Source organism: Mustela nivalis (assembly GCF_964662115.1).
Source record: "Mustela nivalis genome assembly, chromosome: 11".
Classification (NCBI taxonomy): domain Eukaryota; kingdom Metazoa; phylum Chordata; class Mammalia; order Carnivora; family Mustelidae; genus Mustela; species Mustela nivalis.
The window spans coordinates 29,044,198-29,064,177 of record NC_139030.1 but is presented as its reverse complement, the minus strand read 5'-3'; the positions used below and the strand labels follow the sequence as shown (position 1 = coordinate 29,064,177).

General features: G+C 37.0%; 1 protein-coding gene across 13 annotated transcripts in view; it reads left to right on the top strand.

The window, feature by feature from the left end:
• The window catches only part of GTDC1 (glycosyltransferase like domain containing 1), a gene marked incomplete at its 3' end in the record, with an annotated part of 460,833 nt that overhangs the window by 93,319 nt on the left and 347,534 nt on the right, over nucleotides 1-19,980 (top strand). For 12 of the 13 annotated variants that reach the window (XM_082689513.1, XM_082689518.1, XM_082689505.1 and 9 more), the window contains one exon: nucleotides 5,918-5,981. The exons of the other annotated variant lie outside the window; for it this stretch is intronic. The remainder of the gene's footprint in view (nucleotides 1-5,917; nucleotides 5,982-19,980) is intronic. 13 annotated transcript variants of the gene reach the window in all.

Here is a 19,980-nt window from a genome sequence, read left to right as displayed (position 1 = left end):
GGGTGGTGAGCTATGGAGGACAGGGGTGGTGAAGAGGTGTGAAGATGGAATGCTAGTCTTCCAATGAGGCTGGAAGTCCCTAAGCCCTTTTATCATCAAGGACCCCCCCCACCATGCAGAATATATGTATGAATTAATAGATTTCCTTACCTTTTCCTGTTCAGCATCATTTTGTTTATTTTTATTTTGGATTTTAAGATTATCTTAAAAACTTTTAAATTGTCATTGCATTCACTGGATTCAAATTCAAAAAGTGACAAGGGCTATGAGATCTCCCTCTTATGCCCTGGTCCCTCAATACTTTCTTTATACACAGCTAATCAGTGTGTGTGTATGTGTGTGTGTTTGTTTCTAGAGACATGTAGACACATAGAATATATTTATTTATTTTTGTTCATGTGTTGATTTATATACTTGTGAACATTGTATTTTGGAAGTTTTTGAAAAAAATGCCAAACTGCCCTTAAAAATATAGGTCATATAGCCTTATTCAGGCATGAATTATTTCTATTAGCTTTTTATAACATTGGAATTAGTTTAAGATCTGCCCCTCACACTCCCCCAACCTGCACTTTGTGAAGCAGAATTGCGTGCGAGTCTCTCGAAGGTTCTATGGGTATGTGTCAAGTTCTGTGTTTCCTCTGTAGCCTCAGTGGGCATGGGGTGTTTCTGAAGTCCTTACTGTTATCACGTCCACACAGAAATGCTTTCTTGTTCTTGAGGAATTCTCATTTGTACACATTGTGCTCAGAGCAGACTCCTTTATGTCTTCTTTCCTTATTCCTTCCTTATACTCTCCTCTACTCACTTAGTTTTACTTCTAAATTTACATTTTTTGTAAGCTTTTATATTTGTATTCATATTTGAATTTAATTTAACTTTTTTTTCCCCTCTGATCTTAGTTGAGTGTGTAAGTTTAAGAGTACTAGGAACCATCTGAGACTTGTCTTCTTTTAAATTTTACTTCTATCGAGTCAGCAAAAGGTACTGATTGAGAGTATGGGATCTCAAGCCAGATTGCTTGGTTTGAGGCCTAGGAACATGACCTTGGGCAAGTTACTTAAGTTCTTTCTGCTTTAGGTTTCTTACTTTGTTCAATGGGGTATAACAGTATCATCTACTTTAAGAGATGCAGTGATTAAATAACACTGTTGCATTGTGCCTATCAAATGTTAGCTATTTGTATTTTTATGATATAGTTGTGATTATATTTGATTTTTATAGGATATAATTTAGCATTTTTAACATTATAATTTTAAATATATTTGCATATATTTTAAGGAAACTTACAAATCTTCATTCTAGGATGTAGCCTTCTCTTTTATTTATTTATTTTTTAAAGACGTTATTTGACAGAGAGAGACACAAGCAAGAGAGGGAATACAAGCAGGGGGAGTGGGAGAGAGAGAAGTAGGCTTCCCATCCAGCAAGGAAGCCGGATGTGGGGCTTGATCCCAGCACCCTGGGATCATGACCTGAGCCAAAGGCAGACGCTTAAAGACTGAGCCACCCAGATGCCCCTAGCCTTCTCTTTTAAATAGTTAGAATGACTCTATAAGCTATCAAGATAAAATAGTAAGTTCTTTGTGTAAGGGTGATTGAGAATTAAAAAAAAAACAAAATCAATTCTCTTTCTCTTGTTTGCTAAGAATATTGTGTATTTTTTTATAGTGTTATTGTGTGTGTGTGTGTGTGTGTGTGTGTGTTTAGAGCACCACTGTTCAATAGAGTTGTAATGCAATAATGTAAAATTTTCTACTGACCACATTAAACAAATGAAAAGAAATATATTTAATTAATTTTGTTAGTATATTTTATTTAAACCTATATATCTAAATTCTTATCATTGCAACATGTAATCAATATAAAATTATTGAGCTATTTTACATTCTTATTTTTGCATTAAATCTTTGAAATCTATTGTGTATTTTCTACTTAACAGCACATTTCATTTAAGACTAGCCACATTTCAAGTGTCCAACAGGCACATGTGGCTAGTGGTTACAGTATTAGCATCGTTATAGTATATAAACTACTTTTAGTTTGTTCTCTTAGGTTAGGGAGGTTTTTTGATATTTTGCAACAAATGATAAAGCTAGATGCATAGATGCAGGCAAACGGAAGTGTAAGCTTGTAGTGGGAAGAGAGCTATAGGAGAGGTTAGTGAATATATAGATGATAATTGAAATCTTGAAGTCAAGATTTCAAGTCAAGTCAAGACAGAAGAAAACCATAATATCCCTAGGGATAAAGCTCTAGGGAATTCCTAGAAAAGGAACCAGGCTAAAATAGGGAACACACCTCGTAGGCTGGAGAAGAGCTGCAAGTTGGTGGCATCCTGGACACCGATGGAAGGGAGTTTCAAGGAGGCGTGGTGGGCGGGACTGCCAAATGCCACCGTCTAGCTGAGAGAGGGGTGAAAATAGGTCATTATTAGCAAACCTTAGCAATGGCTGTTTCAACACAGTGATGGCTAAGTAAGCCAGGTTGTGGTAATTTGAGCATTGCTTGGAAGTTGAAGTAAAGGCAGTGGGTCTATATTGTTGTTTTATGAATCTTGGCAGTATTGAAAGAAGTGTGCTATTCATGAAGGAGAAGGAGCCAGTGGAGAGAAAAAGATTCAAGGTAGAGGAAAAGGTGAAGAATGACAGAGCAAGTTTTTAGGAAAGTCATGAATGGATAGGGTTCAGTGCACAGGCAGAGGGATTAGTAATGGAACAGAAGAGGGTGAATTGTGAAAGAGGTGTGAAAGCATTATGAGACAGGTGAATTTGTATATGATAGAGTGGGTTCTAAGTTGTAGGCAACAGCTAGTTTAAGTTGCAGACAGCTAGCTAGTTTAAGCAAAAAGGGATATGTTTATACACTACTTAATTTCCAAAAGTGCCAAGAAACTAACCTTGACTATTAATAAGCTGGGAACAGCATAAGCCAAGGGAAACATCCAGTTACCCTATTTTAGTAGAAAATCTATTGTTACTTTCTACTTGGGAACCTGTGATACCAGGGATCATTCAATTAGGCTATCTAGCTGATTGTCTCAGAAGAACAAAATGCTTTCACTACAATATTTGATCTACTTGCAGGTGGTCACCACCTTGATTTACTTCTGTTTTCTAAGTCTTACATGGATTTTTCTGTTTGTCTGAATCCATGTCCCATAGAAGGCATGATGCAAATGCATCTGGGAAATGGAATTTTTAGCTTTGGAGGAAGCTAGAGAGGATGCTAGAGGTGGAGTGCAGCCTATGTGGTTCTGGCTCTGATCTTTCATGAATTGGAGTCAAGACTGACCCAGGGCAGCAGTCTTCTGAATATTTGAGCAGCCTGGGTGAACCCTCTACAAAATGGCTCGCACATAACCCTGTTAAGTGGATTCTGGCCATTTGGCAAGAGGCCATGAGGACCGCTCCATAGAGCTGTTTGTCCTCCTGATGTGGCAGCTGACTTCACCCAGAGTGAGTGATCCAAAAGAGCAAGGAGCTAGCTGTAATATCTTTTAGGACCTAAACTCAGAAGTCAGAAACCCTCACTTCCAGGGCATTCTGATTTTTGTGTACCAACCCTCATGCGTAAGAAGGAGCTACCAATGTCATGAATTTCCTAAGATGAGGATTTGGGGGAGCTCTTGGAGGTTGGCTCCCATGCCTCCCCACATTCCCCATTGCCCAACTTTCTTTAACAGCAGAAATTGATCAAAGTTATCTGTAGAAGGGAAAAACAACTTTAAAAAAATAGAATGAAACTTGCCAAGAATTCAGATAGAATGTGGTTCTGGGTTACATCTTAAGGTTACAAAGTGCATGGGATCTGCCAGTTTTTTAAAAGATTCAGAAATGCTGTTCAGTTACTTGTTCTCAGGCTTTCTTTTCTCAAGGCAGAGAGCATATCATAAAATCATAACTCAGCTAGGTGTATGTATTTTGATGTTTGGAGATAATGAGGTTGTGATACTTTGTCTTCCAGAATAGCTCTCTTGTCCTCGTCTCTGAAATGAAGAGTTTTGACTAGCTGTCCCTATGGTCCTTTCTCAGTCTCCATTCCTTAAGACCCTGACTAACTTCGAGAATTGGAGCGAACATCTCTGTGACATCCTAGATAGATGAAGGGCATTCATTCTACCATGCCTCGGATACATCATCTGACTTCTTTCATATCATGTATTGAAATGATATTGCTGTTTATGCCTCCCTGCATCCTTCCTCCCCCGCCCAGAATTAAACTCCAGCCAGGCAAATTTTGTCTTTGTTCACCACTGAGTTCCCAAAAAACCAGGGCAATGCCTGGTAGATGTTGAGGGGATGTCTAAAGAAATTATTTTTCAAGAAAATATACCACAAGATCATTATTTGTAACAGGCCATTTTAAAAATTTTAATTTGATTTCTCCTTTTGCTTGGCTTATGTCTTCTCAGCCTTTCCCTTATCTTTTTTTATCATTTTTTTCTGTTATTTTTTGGTGACACTCCTGCTCAGGGTTCTTTCTATGGCTGCGAATGTTTTTGTCTTATTCACAGTTGGTGCCTGCAAGGTTCTCCATCTTTTTTTTTTTTTTTTTAAAGATTTTATTTATTTATTTGACAGAGAGAGATCACAAGTAGATGGAGAGGCAGGCGGAGAGAGAGATAGAGGGAAGCAGGCTCCCTGCTGAGCAGAGAGCCCTATGTGGGACTCGATCCCAGGACCCTGAGATCATGACCTGAGCCGAAGGCAGCGGCTTAACCCACTGAGCCACCCAGGCGCCCAAGGTTCTCCATCTTGATTTCTTTCTGATAGAGGCTATTTGGGCTCTGGGACCACTGTTTAGGGAAACTCTTTTAAGAGATGCATTTGGGGGGCGCCTGGGTGGCTCAGTGGGTTAAAGCCTCTGCCTTCGGCTCAGGTCATGATCCCAGGGTTCTGGGATCGAGCCCCGCATCGGGCTCTCTGCTCAGCGGGGAACCTGCTTCCTCCTCTCTCCCTGCCTGCCTCTATGCCTACTTGTGATCTCTGCCTATCAAATAAATAAATAAAAAATCTTAAAAAAAAAAAAAAGAGATGCATTTGGTAATCCCGTGATTTTGTGTTATATATTCTGTCTGGGAGCCACATTTCCTATTGCTTTGCCAGCTCCTCCTTTTGCTTGTCATGTAGATCCTTTTTGGGTGAGTTACTATGTTAGTCTTGACCCTGTCAGTATTGATATACCTAAGGATTCTGACTTTAATATATATAGAACAGGAAAGTCACAATATCCACCCTTGGGTATAAGGTAAGAACTTGTTCTCTTCATTCTGCATGGCTTGCAGAGAAGTTAAGTAACAGTTTAAACCTGATCTGATGCTGTTAGAGAAAGTAGTGTTAAGGTACGTTAAGGTATGTACCCCAGATACGGAAGTGTCTCTGTACCTCCATTGTTTCCCTGGAGTGAAAACCCCAGACCTGGACTGATTATCCATATGCATTCCAACATGTCTCTGAGATCTTAGATTGTCCTCAGCAGAGGTTCTTGACAGTTTTTTGGATTATGGAACTTTTTGGCAAGTCTGACAAACTATTGATCTTTTCTCCAGAGAGACATCCATTTACATAAACCCACAAATTTTACATATATCATTCAGAAGTACATAGACTCCACATACCAAGGATAAGGACCTCTAATCTGAATTCTTCTTATTGTTTTTGAGTTAAAATTGATTTGGGAAGCCTTGGAAAGATTGGGGATGGGGGAAAGCTCTTATCAGTTAAGACTCCAAACATCTCTCTCCTTGGAGGTTCTTCTTTCATCTTCTTTCATCATGGGAATCGGATTCCCATCCAAGAATCAGACTATTGGGTAGTCTGATTCTTCAGGTAAACTCTTACCCAGGTCAGGATTCAGAATTCTGCCTGGGCTTATTTTCAAAACAACATCTTAATTATGTCCTTTGATCTCACAGGTATCTCTGCATTAGCCTGATTGGATATATGTAAAGAGAAAAATTAGTACCTCTGGATCATCAGGTAAGCAAATGGGACTTTGTTTTAATTTCTCCATTGATTCAGTCCTCTGTCAGTATGTGGCCATTTCCTATCATCTGTTCTTTCTTTACTACAGTGTGGGTCAGTGAGATGATAAATATTTCTAGAGAAGGAAGCAGCCATTCCTGAGTTTTACAAGATTACTTCATCTGCTGCTTGAAGTCAGTTTTCTTTATTTTAATTTTATCTCATTATTATTTCATACATTCACACTTCTATACCAGATAAAAATTCCCTGCTCTTCTTTTTATGTATATACTTTGGAGAGTTGTGGACAGCTCTCATATTGTTCCTTGGTTGTCAGCCAAGTTATACACATTTAACTCCTTTAATCTTTCTTTGTAATTCAGTCAGCTTGGCTGCTTTTTCTAGATTTTCCCCTATTTCATCTGCATCATTAAAAAACAGAGAAAACACGTTATCGCCTGGCTTCTTCTACACCTTTCATTCTTTTTATTTCCTGATTTTGCATCAGATTCCTTGTTGAACTAAAGCCAGCCAGGCATCATTCTTTGCACCACTTTGGCACGACATGAATGCCTTTTCTATAACTATCAGTGTCCCATGCAGTTATAGCATCATTGGTATATCCCAGATGGAAGAAAGAAAATGGGAAAGGGGAACAGTGAGGAGCAAAATAATGCATTTTTTGATTCTGTGGCAGACCGGCCCTTGCCATCCATAGCAAATCATTGTACCTGCAACCTTGATTACAGGCTTTGTCCTCCTACAGGGTTGTGCACGATACTAATTTGAATAACGAGAAGCACGGACTGTGTACTGTTGGAGGTTTGGCCACCGTTCTCACCCGCTTTCTTTTCCACACTCTCCCCCTCCTACCGCCTTCCCCAACAGTGATCATGACTCGCTATCAGAATCTGTGGCCATGCACAAAACTGGGCGGGGGATCATTTTGTTGGAAATTAGATAGGCTCAGGTGGTCATGCTCCACGCCTGTGTGTGTAACATCTGAGGCAAGTGCTTTAGTTCTTGCTATTTCTGTAACAGTCGTTGGTCTTCTTTTAACAGCTGATTCACTGGAGATGGGCAGGAGGAAGGGACTAGTGGACCTTTGGTGCTATTCATCAATGCTGTACTAGTTTCACAACTCTTTTCCTGTCCTGATGGGCAGGGAGAAGCATACTGCTTCTAGATGATGCTGAGCTTAGTGTAAAATATGCCAGCATGGGATCTGGGCTTGTCACAGTTCATTTTTTCTTTTCATTTGGTTTGTAGAAAATGGACTTCTACCTCTACTTATCTTGTGCATTAGAGAGAAAAGGGTCATACCTCTAGGAGCTAATGGCTTATTGGTGTTTTTAGTCACCAGATTCAGGTGGTATATTTAGTTGAAGCTTCCAACAGCTCACACTTGGCTTTCTCATTTGTGTTAGCTTTTCTTCTAGTACAGAATTGAATAGGATAGAAGAGACGGTTTTCCTGTTTGTGTCTGTGGTAACTTTCTAGATGATTTGTGGTTTAATTCTTTAAACATTTTTGATCATTTATCACCTCTTTCCCTGTAAAGGCGTAAAATATTCCGATTATACTGTTATATCTTTTAATCAGATTATTTAAGTTTGGAGAAATCACGGTCCAAATAACAGCTGACACAGTTGCCTCTGAATAGTGACCTAAAAATTGTGACACTTCTAGTAGTTCTTTTTTTGCCTGATTTTAGACAAGATCATGTCTGTCATTCACCTGTCAGATTTTAGACAAGATCATGTGATTGTGAATCACATATTTCTTGGTCTCAAGCTTCTTAAACAGGTAAGTATATAACCTGGACCCCTTTTAAGTCTGATTTTTAAAAAATGGTCATCCTTCCTGTGGCTTTCAACTGCCGACAATATTGTTCTCCAGCTAATTTCTTTAGGCAAATGATAGATTCTTCAGCACAACTTTTGTTTCTTGAGTCTTTTCAGGACTTGTCAAACAAAACAAAATGCTAACCTGACTTTAAGGGGAGAAAAATCCACCTCCCCCCGCCCCGTACTATATTATTCTTTGTTCTCTATGTGCATCAAAGTGACAATCCCACACTGTCTCAATTGAGGGAGTCTAGCACAAAATAAAAAACAGCCTGGCACTGTTCTAGGCTGGCAGCCAAAATGTTTTGTGTAGCTTGGTTCTGGCAGGGGTTTTCATGAGGCAGAGGGTCGGCCCTCCCAGCACCACTGAAGGAAGCAGGCAGCCTTAGTCTTCCCTCCTTATCCCATTTCTTTTCCTTCGTTTTCCTCTTTCTTCACTGAAAAAAAACCCAAAACAATATTTCTTAAATAGAAACATCACTCTCCTCACAATCTCCACGTTTGCTAAGCAGCATTGTTCCTTCCAGAAGCTTGTGTTAGATTTCCCTTTTCCAGCTCTAAGAGATTTTCTTCACAGTTGCGTTTTTGCCACACTTCTTAGAAAACCCTCCTGAATATTGCTAACTTTGGTCATGTTGACATAGTGGTTTGGATTGGTGGGAATCTTGTCTCCCTTCATAGCTTCTTATTTGAATGGAAACTTTTGAATGACACTTGCTTGTAGTATTATGGATCTTAAGCCAAGATATTTCTTGTTGAGACCAAAAAGTCTGCCACTGTTTTCTATTTTTGTCTAAAACTCAGGGTCAGCTCATAGCTTTTACAGATTGAAGACTCATTTTTAGAATGTCTGATAATTGTTGCTAGGCGAGCAAATGAACTTCCATGAAATATACAGGTGTGTATTTAAAATGTTTTCCTTTGAAGTGAAAATGCAAGATAGAACACAGTGTTTTTAGGTTTCCCAATTCTCTCTAAATTATATCTAGTGATCTATTATTACAAGGGGTGTGAACATGTAGCATTATGATTTTTAAGTGATGATTTGAGCAGGAGACTAGGTTTTCACTATGAGCAAGCATTCTACAAAATTTCGTAGAAGTTCCTCAAAATGTAAATGTGTTTGCTGTTTTATTAAGCAAAATCAAATGACTGACTTTCAAGTGGTCTATTTTAAAAGTTAGTGTTTTGCAATCGAGATAAGAATAAATAGGCAGAATATGTTTTCTAAGGAGGAGATTGATATTATTTTGACTGATTTTTATTTTAAAAGGTTGTCAATGAATTTTGGCAATAAGAAAATTACTTTGGGAGGAAAAACTCATGAGCTTTTGTAATAGTGCAACACATGTGACTGAAGAAAAGTAAATAGTGGCTCCTGTGAGAGGTATTAATGGGAAGAATTTTTATATGCCATATACGCTGGGAAATATATCTATTATGGATACAGTAAGATCAACTTGTACAATCTAAGAACTGTTTTTTTCCTAGCGATCTATTTTTAATTTAGAAAATGCTTTAAAATCATGAAAAGGGTTTGTAAAACAGGTATAGGAGAATTATGCATTAAATAAACTCACCTGTTATTTTCTCTCATTCTCAAGACAGGTTCAGCAACATATTGGCTCATTAATTTAACAAAACAAACAAGTACTCACATTGCTTTGTATGTATAATGCACATGTTAATAAATGCTACAGTTATCCACCCCCCCCCCATGCTGTTTTTTTAAACTTGTATTTAAGTGCCTATTTCTGTAGAGTAGCTAAGATGAATCTGGGTGGAATGCTTGTTAAGTTTTATCAATTAAATCTTTCGGTCAGTATTTTATGTTTCAGAATTATGACATTTTTCAGAAGGGAAGCCAGTGAAACTTTTTTCTCTTGGTCCCGTTAAGTGTATGACTGTCTTGAATCCTTCTATGCCAAGGTGTGATAATAGAGACCAAAACTTACTCTCTATGTTCACATGTATTGAATAATGTTCATTGCATATTAAATATTATGCATCAACTTTAAGTACATTTTCTCCAGTGGTATGATTTTTATTTGCAATTAAGCCCTTTGTCTTTTCTGCGGTAGGAACATATCTTTCAGTGACTTAGGAATTGCAACATGAATTGTTGTATTTATTTGTTTATTCCAACTATACACAGAGGCATAGTAGAAATATATTTAAGTTCTGTGATGTTTGAGTATTTGAGCAGTTGTTGCTGTTGCTGTTTTGGTAAATGCTATTGAGTTTTTTATTTTTGTAGGTAATAAATTTTACAGTTTTGTTTAATTCTGAACATACATCAAAGCTCTTATATCTTTATAGATAAATGTTACACAGTTTGTAGGAATTATTGTATAGTAACTTAATCATTATATTTGTAGCAACATGGAAAAATAGCATTATTGAAGGATGCCAGCAATGTTGGATAAATACTAAATTTATTATTTTAACTAGGATTTTATTTTATTGTATTAAATATCATATTTATAATTATGGATGGTGTTTCATTTCATTTGAATATCAGTACAGGTCTTGAACATTACTCCTGGGTAGGTGGTTTGAATATTTTGTTTGATATCAAATATTGGTAACATGTAAGATATTGATTTCTAAGTTTAAATATTAGTCATCTTTCCTTACACATATGGTACACACTTCAGTGTTAAATTTCTTTGGAGAGTATTGCATGAAAGTGTATGTGCTAATTCAGTTGTTTGATTCCCCCTCTAATTTTTGAGACATTTTAATTCTCCCTGCTCGACATATTATCATTCCGTAGAATACTGTCACAAGTATGTCATATGTTTTCTGTGGCATCTCACACTGCTCACTTTTTATCCATAGTACCATATGAGTTCCCCCTTTTTCAGGTTTACACTGCATATTTTAAGCTGCTGATAGTGTAAGTACATTGCAAGGTAAAGTGACATTTAGCTTTTTGAGCTAGGCTCATTTTTAGCATGAGAGCAGGGTGGTTTTTGTTTTTGTTTTTTTTTTTCCCCCTTTTTCCTCTGCCCTAAATCTTCCTGTATTTCCTGTTAAAACAAAGAAATTCAACAAACAAGCAAACAAAGAAATTCAGAGATTTGGCTACAGCAGCAATTGAAATGCATCAAAAAGTGGCTACTACAATACAGTTTTATTAATGAATGATCTACATTGGTTCCAGCTGTGTCCATGTGATTAGGCCTTCACCAGGCAGCAATGGGTATTTCCCTATTGCTTTTATTTGATTTCCAAGAATGTGTCATCTGTTACATCAGCCCCTGCCAATATGCCCCCTGTAAAAGTGTTTTGTTTTCTTTTTCCTTCCAAATTTCTGAAGCATAAGTTGAATACCCACACATATCCCTGCCGAAATATTGTTTCTAGTGAATAGTGGCCTAGGTTTCTATGCCTGGTGTTGCATACCAAAATTCCAGAATATAAATTAAAGTAAATGTTTATTAAGTTTATCAGTAAATTCTCAGAAGTGTGGTTGCCTGGTAATGCTAAAGATAGACTATTTTCGCTTTTACGTTTCCATCTTAATATTTTATTACAGTGGTATAATGTGTTATAGAGGTGGACAAGCTTGCAGATTGAAGTGGGGATCGTCCAGATTGTTCCCTTCCCTGGACCATATGGTATAGTTCTAAAAGCCTTTTGTATGCTGTCTGTTCAGTTTATTGTAAACTCAATCTTTAGTGCACCTAAAAAGATAACCAAATAAAAATGGGCGCGAGAAAAAGGACCTCATATCATGTAGGGACCCCAGAAACACTTGTTTTAAAGGAGAGAACTGCAGATGAAATTGAAGCTGAGATGAGATAAACAAAGGAGGCTTGTCATTCTCTGAACATGCTTTTGAGTTCATATGGATTGTCCAAGATTGCCTTCGAATGCTGGTTTTAAAATGAAGGAATTTATGTTATCTGACTATTCTTATTCTCCTTATTTATCCCATTCCTGAAGTCTCATGAAGAAGAGGATGTAGCTCGTATCTGTTTTACAGAGGAAGCTTCTACCTAGGAACAGTGCCAAAAAATATATAAGCCCCAGGTTTTATGAATATATAGGGTTTTTTTTTTTTTTTGACTGATTTCAGTGATAATTTAGGGCTGGAACTTTCAATGATTTCATCCTTATAACCATTACCCCTACTCAGAGATAATTGAAAAGTTTCTAACTCCTTTTCATCCTCCCTTGCACCCCCTCCCCGCTTGACCTATTATGGTTCCATAATTCTATTTTAGGAAAATGGGATAAGAAATTGCTTATCCCATATGCTAAGACTCTTTAAAAGCTGGGAATGAGATGATTTCTCCTGACTCTCACTCCCCTTCCCTCCAAAGTAAGCTACTGTTTGAGAAGAGCATTAGACATTACCCATTGCTTTTTGGCACAAGAGATTTATGCTGAAATTCTACCAAATGAGTTGGGGGGGGAGCCTGTGAAGAGCATGATTCTTTACTCTGTCATTACCCTGAACCACTGAAAGGGTAACTGAGAGGAACTCAAATGTTATTGGAATGTGTAATTTCCTTTTGAATGGCCACAGTGAAATATGTTTGAACAAAAAAGGCAGAAAAAGTGTATGTGGCTCGTGGAGCTGATGGTGATGGAAATTAATGAATCTTTCCAGTTCCCTATGATTGAAATTATTCCAAGAATGGTGCATATTCAAAATCTGTCCAACAGAAACCTATAGAGGGTATTATCTTAAGGAGTTTACTCAATATAGGTAGAATCGCACAATAATTTAGTAATGCTGGTGGTAAGTTAGACACAACATAATTTTGGGATTTTTTCAAGTTTAAAAAATTTTAAAAACAGAGTAACTGATTTCAAGTTGCTGAGGAAGTCTTTCCTATTTAAAAGAAATACTGTTATCTTGTGGTCTTTCATTTATTTGGCAGCTACTTTCTTAAGTGCTCCCACAATTGAAAACATAGTTTATATTTTGAAATAAGCTAGGTTCCTTGTTCCTTCCCCCTCTCTCTATTCTCCTTACTTACTCCTTTCTTCCTAACCTTTGGCTATTTGTTTGTATGTGTATATTACATACATGAATGATATATACCACTCTATAAAAGATGTTATAGGTTTGAGGATCAGTGAGGAAGAGAAATAAAATTCTTGTAATGACTTTGCAACAAATGGATTTCTGTGGAGGAATTAGAACATGCTTATTTAAGTAATCTACACTATTGAAAATTGTAGAAACGTAAATTCAAAATTGTTTTTATTTCTTCTAGCTAGAAAGAACTAGATCATAGCCTAAATCAGGTTGGACAGTCTAACTCAAGTAACTCTTAGCTGCAGCTTCCTTTTAATGGTAAAAATGCTTCTGGCCTCAGGTAGTAGAAGGTCTTACCGATGTGACTGAAATGAGTAAGGGTTTCATTTGTCTCATGTCATAAGAAGTCTGGAGGCTGTTAGTTCACAGGTAATTGATGCCATCAGGGACCCAAGTAACATCTCCTCTCCCATCCTTAGCACATAATTTTGGCCTTTTATTTCACAGATGACTTTCATACTCCCAGAAATTGTGCTTACCTTTAAGCAGGAAGAGAAGTGAAGGATGCTCAGAAGCCTTTTCCTCATGGGAAGCAACCTCCCCCTTCCTTCACTCCCCCCTTTCTTTTTTTTAGAAAGGGATATCTGCTTGGAGGAGATATCTCATGGGCCAAAAGTATGTCACATAATTCCTCTAGTATGAGAGGAAAAGTATTTTAGCCATCTTGTGTCTATTTTGGAGGAAGACTGGCAGAAGAAGAATTGGAATGCATGTCCAGTGAACTGTCCCAAAGTTATCTACCATACTTCTCAATTCTTTTGTATAATTAGTTGCTTAGACCTTTGAACTTTCTGGGTGTTTGGTGTATATAGTGACTTGTTGGTTCCCTTTTGACATCAAGTACATATGTTTTGGTTTTGTAATGTTATTTCTCTGTCTGATGACAGGAACTGTAATTAGGTCATCTTGGTGTCTTTACATTTAGCGCAGTGTCTAGATGTGAACCTTCAGTTAACACTTATCAGATAAATGAATGGATGACTATTAAGAGATATATTTTTAATATTATTGGTGTAAATCATTTTTACATACAAAGGATACAGTAATAATTTTAATTTGTGAAAGGTTATAGATTATATTTTATTTTTTGCTGTTGCTTCTCTTTTTACTTTTATCTTTTAAATTTAGATTCAGTTTAGTTAACTTATTAGTTTCAGGGGTAGAATTTAGTGTTTGCATATAACACCCAGTGATCATTCCATCAAGTGCCCTCCTTGATGTCCATCACCCAGTTACCCCATCCCTCCACCCACCTCCCCTCCAGCAACCCTCAGTTTGTTTCCTATTTTATTTTATTTTATTTTTTTATTATTTTTTTTATTTTTTAAAGATTTTATTTATTTATTTGACAGAGAGAGATCACAGATAGATAGAGAGGCAGGCAGAGAGAGAGAGGGAAGCAGGCTTTCCGCTGAGCAGAGAGCCCGATGCGGGACTCGATCCCAGGACCCCGAGATCATGACCTGAGCCAAAGGCAGCGGCTTAACCCACTGAGCCACCCAGGCGCCCCAGTTTGTTTCCTATTGTTAAGAGTCCCTTATGGTTTCTCTCCCTGTCTGTTTTCATCTTACTTTCCCTTCCCTTCCCATATGTTCATCTGTTTTGTTTCTTAAATTGCACATATGAGTGAAATCATATGATATTCGTTTTTCTCTGAGTGGCTTATTTTGCTTAGCCTAGTACACTCTAGTTCCCTCCAGGTTGTTGCAAGTGGCAAGATTTTATTCTTTTTGATGGCTGAGTAATATTCCATTGTATGTATGTACCACATTGTCTTTATCCATTTATCTGTTTATGGACATCTGGGCTCTTTCCATAGTTTGGCTATTGTGGACATTGCTGCTATAAACATTGGGGTGCAGGTGCCCCTTTGGATCACTATGTTTGTATCCTTTGGATAAATACCTAATAGTACAATTGCTGGAACTGGACTACATTTTATTGACTTTTTTGTTTTTGCTAAGGGAATATCAAATTGTCAAAGTTGTTTTGAGTGGAATATACTCATTTACAAAGGTTATAGGAAAACCCTCAAAATGACTTAACACCAGTGTTTTTATTGGAGAATATTATTCCATGAGTAAATACAAATATAATTTCTTTTTAACTTTTTTGCATAGACTATTGTTTAAACAAGGATATCTTGCAGTTGTCATATATTCAGAACTCTGTTTTTGAAGAAGTAAGCAATTTGAACTTATTAACATGGCAATCAGATAATTTGATTATCTATATTATTCAACATTATATCAACATTGATGTTGAATTTACAAGAAGGAGTTATTAGATCCTTGGTAGCTTTATGGCAAAGAGCACACTATATCACATTTTATCCTAGATTGCATTTTGGGTGTTTCTTTTAATTCTTATTTTTTCAATACGTATACAAATAGTAATTAGAGTAGAAAAATATGTCTATACAAGAAATGCAAAGAAGTAATCTTTATATCTGCTTGCTTTGTGTAAACTGTTTTAGAGGAAAGCAGGCTACCTCTTCATTTGAAATCAGCAGAAGACATGCTGAGTGTAACCTGATGGTGTGAGTCAGTGCCTCACAACTTGTCCAATGCCTAACTTAAATTCCTTTTGTTATATTTCCATTCTGTTTCTGTTATTTTGGCCTCAGAGGACAAAGAAAACAACTAGCCACTATCTCCCATACAACGTTCCTTATATAGTACCATTTTAATAAATTCCTCCCTTTTCATTCATGATGGCAGGGTTGTTGGTACCTTAATTAATAAAACAACCTGTGCATGGATAGAATTTATCTCAAAGCAGGGAATGTATTCAAGTATCTGGAACTTAAATTTTCTATCTGAGCAGTTTATAGTCACTGGAAATAAAGAAAGCCCTTTTAACATTCAGAAGCAGTCCTGGAAAGAGAGCTCCTACATAATCACAATTTAGGCAAGATACTTTCCTAGATTTGGACTCAGAATTGGGTAATGATTGTCTCTTTTGGCCTGTATGCTGCTCTTCTGGTCATACTTTTTTTTTTTTTTTTTTAAGATTATTTATTTATTTATTTGACAGATAGAGATCACAAGTAGGCAGAGAAGCAGGCAGAGAGAGAGGAGGAAGCAGGCTCCCTGCTGAGCAGACAGCCTGATGTGGGGCTCGATGCCAGGACCCTGGGATCATGACCTGAGCTGAAGGCAGAGGCTTTAACCCACTAAGCCATCCAGGCACCCCTTCTGGTCATACTTTTGGAGGGAATAATTTATGGGCCAGCACTTTGCACTTAGAAAAAGAGTGTTGAGCACTTTTTTCATCTTTGTATTCTTAGCCATCACTACAGTATCTGGCACATAATAGGAACTGAAATTTTGTTAAATGAATTGTTTTAGAATCCCTCGGTAATACTTCCTAATCCAGGTGGCTTTATGCTTTACGGTTCCCCATTCCTCTTTAATTTAATTTTGTGCTGCCTAAGGAGCACCCATAGGTGATTTTTTGTTGTTTTTATCTTCTTATTCAATAATATCTCCAGTGATTCATAACTTACCTGAATAGTTAAATGCAGTAGTAGTGCCTGGACAATTTATTTTATGATGCTGCTGTAATCTTTAATCCAGGAATCTACCTCCCCTCCCCAGAAAGTGAGGGCTTATTGTAGCCTATTGATGAGAATTCAGGAGTACATTAATGGAATGCCTATCATGTATCAGGCACTTTGCTGGATTATGAATAGATATAAACATAAATCGTGTGCATGCTTTGCTACCAAGAAAGTGACATCTGGTTGGGCAGATACACATGTGTACTATTAACCATCGTATAGGTAGGATTGCGATAACTGCTCTAAGTGGGGTATAAGCGAAGTTTGGTGGTACACAGAGGAAGGAATAATTGCTTCTGACTGGCTGACTGTGCGTGAGCAGTTGACTTAGGCTTTTGTGGGTGAGATGGAATTTGAATGGAGTTTGAACTATATGGAGGACTTTGACAGGTGGTAAAAGTGGAAGGTTTCTAGGAAGAAGAATGTACTAACAATGTTTGGAGGCAGGAATGGATATGGAATGTTTTAAAAAACATTGAAACATTGTGTTTGGGTAACGATATGTCTGGAATTGAGGTTAAGTAGGAGCTTGTAACCAAATTGTCAGAGATCTTATTTCTTATTAAGTACTATTTTCTCTTTCTTCTGTAAGAAAAATCGTAGGTGTTTGAATAGAAGACTGACATTAAGGAATCTGAAAGTTTCAGAAGAATGGAAGCAGAATAATGTAGCGGGAGGTGGGGAAGACAATCAGAAGCTGAGGCCCAGCTGAGGTTGAAGATGATGAGGGAGGCTTGGAAGGAGGACCTGATAAGCTGGTGGTCTTGATGTAGGTCAGCTAAAAGCCCTGTGGGTTGTTGATTTGGCGAGTTGTGCGGCAGCATCCTGGCTGCCAATAGAGGGCGCTTTCAATTTTTGAGCCTTCTTTCCACTTCACATCATTTTGGAATACTGTGGAAGATGTCATGTTTCCTCACACCTGGGAGACCAAGTATTTTAGCCTGAACTCTAGAAGAAAGTAAAAGGAGAAAGGAGTTGAGTGGTTTTTGAGGAAGTATCTGCACAGTTCTTCATCTCCTCTTTCTAGTGGGGATTGTGGCCCTCTGGACTTTCTTTCTCAGTTCTTAGCTCATTGGCTTGAAGTAGAACTTGCTTTTGGTCCTTTTTTGAGACCCAGCTCAAATGTTTTACAATATTATCACTCAGTCATGTAATTATATCCAGGTCTGAGGTCAGAAACTATATTTGGGTCATCTTGATACCATAAAATAGTTAGCATAACTTTTAGAATGCAATCATTCAATAAATGCTTGTTACATAAAGGACATTTGTTTATGCTTTGCAGTCACAGACCATCTTACTGTCTTGCACATGGCAAGCATGTTCATCTCAGAGTCTTGCTGTGCCTGTTGCCTGGAAGGCTTTAGATCAGATCTCCTTAGCACCCCCCACCCCTGTACCCCCCAGCACCCATCTGATTTCTGTTTAGATGTCATCTTGGCAGCGACGTGTTCTCTGACAGCCTTGTGTAAAATACCACCCTTTCCCAGCCCCAGATCTCAGTGGCTCTTTTTATCCTATATCACCTGTGCTATGTTTTTTAATAGCACCTGCACCCTCTTATGTACATCTACTTGATGATTGTCTTTTTACTCCAATTAGAAAGAAATTGCTTGTGATAGCAGGAACATTTGTTTTGTCATAGCCACAAGCACCTGGAACACTGTTGGGCACATAGTGGGCACAATAAATATTTGCTAAATGAATGAATGAATGACAAAGATCAGACTGAAAAGGATAATAAACACGAATATGCCGGTTTGTTTACAGATTTATGCAAGCAATGGCATTGTTGTTATTACTTTTATAATATCAAATCGTTAGTATTGCTCTCAGAAAAATAAAAACAAATTCTATTTTCTATAGATTGCGCCTGTGAAATCTAATTATGGATTAGTTTTTGTTTTAAAAATATTTGAATGCCAAGCATATTCAGTCAGAAAACACTTTTATTATCCATGCCAGCTTAATTTTTCAGGCAGTGAAATGGAAGACTGTCATTTCAGCAAGCAACTTATTTTCATTTGTGAGAATGGAATATTTTGAATATTCTAATTGATTTTTGAGGATGATTTTTCAAGAAAATAATCCTTGTTTCTGTACATTGTATGTTTGCCTTTAAGACAGAAAAAATTAGAAACAGGCTTGGAAATTATTTGCCCAGAAAGGTGAGAACTTAGAGCTGACTGATAAATGTCAGGAAGAAGGGACAGTCAGTTCCAGCATAAAAGGTGAATGTTAGGACACTGAAAACTTTAAAGAAGATCTGTCTTCAAAAAGTATTTTATATGCATATTTAAAGTTTGCAAAGATATCCTAGACTGTCATGAGCCCAAGCCTCTATTTTATTGTATTTTACTGCAAATTCACTTGGATATTTTTCTAGAAATCTTAAGTCTGTAATTTGGCAGTAAAAAAGTTGGTTATCAAATCAATATTATTATATGGCTTTTAGTGTCATAAGAATTCCCTTTTGGAAACCTATAAAAACTCATTTTTTCTCACCATAAACTTTATCTGTCACTTTTCTATAAGGTCAGAGTACTAATGCTGGAGGTGATCTGCTCTGGGACAGAGAGTCAACAAAGTGGTCATAAAGTTAAAAAATGCCACATGGTGCTTTCCTGAGATTAGGATTTCTTTTACATATCAAGTTTGTGCTAATTTTAAAATATGGAATGTTATATGTTGTTAGGTGTATTCTTAGTGTTCCTTTAAAAATAGATGAAATGAAAAGCTTATCCCTAATTTTTGCAGTTACATATTTCATATTTTTGTTAGTACTTTTGGATTTTCTGGAGGCTAATTCTTAATTGTTTATGAATTTTTAATGGTAGGCTGTTTTCCTTCTAGGTTTGTAAGTTAAATTTTTCCAAATAGATGGCTTTAAAAATAAAATATGATCAAATTGTTGCCCTGGAAAACAATTCCAGAACTAATACTTTCTTATCACTTGAAATGTGTTTTACGGTTTCATGTTATTTAAATTCTAAAAAGTACTAGGTCCTGGAGGTTCCATTTAAAAATATATCTCTATGAAGTCTGAGTTGCTGTTGGGTTAATATTTATTGAGTATCCATTCACCTACCACATGTATATAAATATAGGAAAACTCTGAGTGATTAGGAAAGGAGACAGTCTTCAAAAATGGTGAGACTGTGTCTGTAGTGGTTGGCACTCCTTTAGCATGTGTAGCTCGTATGGGTGATTACGTAAAACCAGGTTTCTGCTTTTTTAATATAGACACTTTGGAGATTGAGTGTGAAACTGGAAGTTCTTTTCAAGTTTATTTGCCTTAATGAAATATTTTCCCTTATTTCAAGACCGTATCTAATTATTGAAAGCACAAGTTAATTTTGACATCTTACTTGAACTTTAAGACTTTAAGTTTGCGCAATATTATGTTCCTATTCAGAGCTATCAGTACCAAAATAGCGTCTTAGTTACTTACCCACTCTGTCAAAGTGCAGCTCCAGATTCCTTATGGATAAATAAAGAGCTTGATCTGTTTAAAATTATTTAATAATTCAAGTACTTTTAAAAATTAAC